The sequence below is a fragment of the Oncorhynchus keta genome, unplaced genomic scaffold (assembly GCF_023373465.1).
Source record: "Oncorhynchus keta strain PuntledgeMale-10-30-2019 unplaced genomic scaffold, Oket_V2 Un_scaffold_2818_pilon_pilon, whole genome shotgun sequence".
In the NCBI taxonomy this organism is placed as follows: Eukaryota; Metazoa; Chordata; class Actinopteri; order Salmoniformes; family Salmonidae; genus Oncorhynchus; species Oncorhynchus keta.
The window spans coordinates 125,001-127,716 of NW_026290901.1; positions in this window are offsets into that span (position 1 = coordinate 125,001).

A 2,716-nucleotide genomic window follows, 5' to 3' on the forward strand; every position below is an offset into this window, starting at 1 on the left:
TTGTTTACTGTAGATATAGTTCTTGTAACTGTATCCTTCACTGAGAGACATGTTGTTTACTGTAGATATAGTTCTTGTAGCTGTATCCTTCACTGAGAGACATGTTGTTTACTGTAGATATAGTTCTTGTAACTGTATCCTTCACTGAGAGACATGTTGTTTACTGTAGATATAGTTCTTGTAGCTGTATCCTTCACTGAGAGACATGTTGTTTACTGTAGATATAGTTCTTGTAGCTATATCCTTCACTGAGAGACATGTTGTTTACTGTAGATATAGTTCTTGTAGCTAAATCCTTCACTGAGAGACACATGTGTATTTAAACCACACACAGATGTTTTTGCAAAAGCACAATGCCAGTTCCACTTCAACTCACAAACTCTTTGTTAGTTTGGCTGAGATCGAATGCATTGTATAACACATTATGAGTGTTTTCTGCATCCCAAATGACACCCTGTTCCCTTCATAGTGCCCTGCTTTTTAACCAGAACCCTATGGCACCCTGTTCCCTTCATAGTGCCCTGCTTTTTAACCAGAACACTATGGCACCCTGTTCCCTTCATAGTGCCCTGCTTTTTAACCAGAACCCTATGGCACCCTGTTGCCTTCATAGTGCCCTGCATTTAACCAGAACACTATGGCACCCTGTTCCCTTCATAGTGCCCTGCTTTTTAACCAGAACCCTATGGCACCCTGTTCCCTTCATAGTGCCCTGCTTTTTAACCAGAACCCTATGGCACCCTGAATCAAAAGCATTGCTCCATAAAGGAAATAGGGAGTCATTTGGGATGCAGAGAGAAATAAAGCAGGAAGGTCAGAGGAGGTGTCAACGCAATAATGAGATAAGAGGATGGAGGGGTCATAGGTCGCATGACTTCGAGAACAGGTCCAGTTGGTTATGCAACTAGTACGTTGACCCGTGGTCGAGTCGTGCAGCTTACTAACACCATATTTTGATGGGAGGGAGGATAGAGATAGAGAGAGAGAGAGAGAGAGGGAGAGGGAGAGAGATCAACAGAGAGTGCTCTCAGAGAGGTCATTAATATGAGAATCTTCTTCTTCATTCCATCAGAAGCTCAGCTCAGCATAAGACTATCACTACTTCAGAGACAGCAGATTAGGTATGCACGGGTCTACATCAATGTCAGTAGCTCAGTAATCTATACAAATCTTAGCAGTTTAGTATCTCTACAGACATGTTAGTAGTTTACTATCTCTACAGTAATGTTAGTAGCTCAGTATCTCTACAGTAATGTTAGTAGCTCAGTATCTCTACAGTAATGTCAGTAGCTCAGTATCTCTACAGTAATGTTAGTAGCTCAGTATCTCTACAGACATGTTAGTAGCTCAGTATCTCTACAGACATGTTAGTAGTTTAGTATCTCTACAGCAATGTTAGCAGTTTAGTATCTCTACAGACATGTAAGTAGCTCAGTAATCCATACACATGTTAGTAGTTTAGTATCTCTACAGCATTGTCAGCAGTTTAGTATCTCTACAGACATGTTAGCAGTTTACTATCTCTACAGCAATGTTAGCAGTTTAGTATCTCTACAGCATTGTTAGCAGTTTAGTATCTCTACAGCATTGTCAGCAGTTTAGTATCTCTACAGACATGTTAGCAGTTTAGTATCTCTACAGACATGTTAGCAGTTTAGTATCTCTACAGCATTGTTAGCAGTTTAGTATCTCTACAGCATTGTTAGCAGTTTAGTATCTCTACAGCATTGTTAGCAGTTTAGTATCTCTACAGACATGTTAGCAGTTTACTATCTCTACAGCATGTTAGCAGTTTAGTATCTCTACAGCATTGTTAGCAGTTTAGTATCTCTACAGCATTGTTAGCAGTTTAGTATACAGCATTGTCAGCAGTTTAGTATCTCTACAGACATGTTAGCAGTTTAGTATCTCTACAGACATGTTAGCAGTTTAGTATCTCTACACAGCATCTCTGCATTGTCAGCAGTTTAGTATCTCTACAGACATGTTAGCAGTTTAGTATCTCTACAGACATGTTAGCAGTTTAGTATCTCTACAGCAATGTTAGCAGTTTAGTATCTCTACAGCATTGTCAGCAGTTTAGTATCTCTACAGACATGTTAGCAGTTTAGTATCTCTACAGACATGTTAGCAGTTTAGTATCTCTACAGCATTGTTAGCAGTTTAGTATCTCTACAGCATTGTTAGCAGTTTAGTATCTCTACAGCATTGTTAGCAGTTTAGTATCTCTACAGACATGTTAGCAGTTTAGTATCTCTACAGCAATGTTAGCAGTTTAGTATCTCTACAGCATTGTTAGCAGTTTAGTATCTCTACAGCATTGTCAGCAGTTTAGTATCTCTACAGACATGTTAGCAGTTTACTATCTCTACAGCAATGTTAGCAGTTTAGTATCTCTACAGCATTGTTAGCAGTTTAGTATCTCTACAGACATGTTAGCAGTTTAGTATCTCTACAGCATTGTCAGCAGTTTAGTATCTCTACAACATTGTTAGCCGTTTAGTATCTCTACAGCATTGTCAGCAGTTTAGTATCTCTACAGACATGTTAGCAGTTTAGTATCTCTACAGACATGTTAGCAGTTTAGTATCTCTACAGCATTGTTAGCAGTTTAGTATCTCTACAGCAATGTTAGCAGTTTAGTATCTCTACAGCATTGTCAGCAGTTTAGTATCTCTACAGACATGTTAGCAGTTTAGTATCTCTACAGACATGT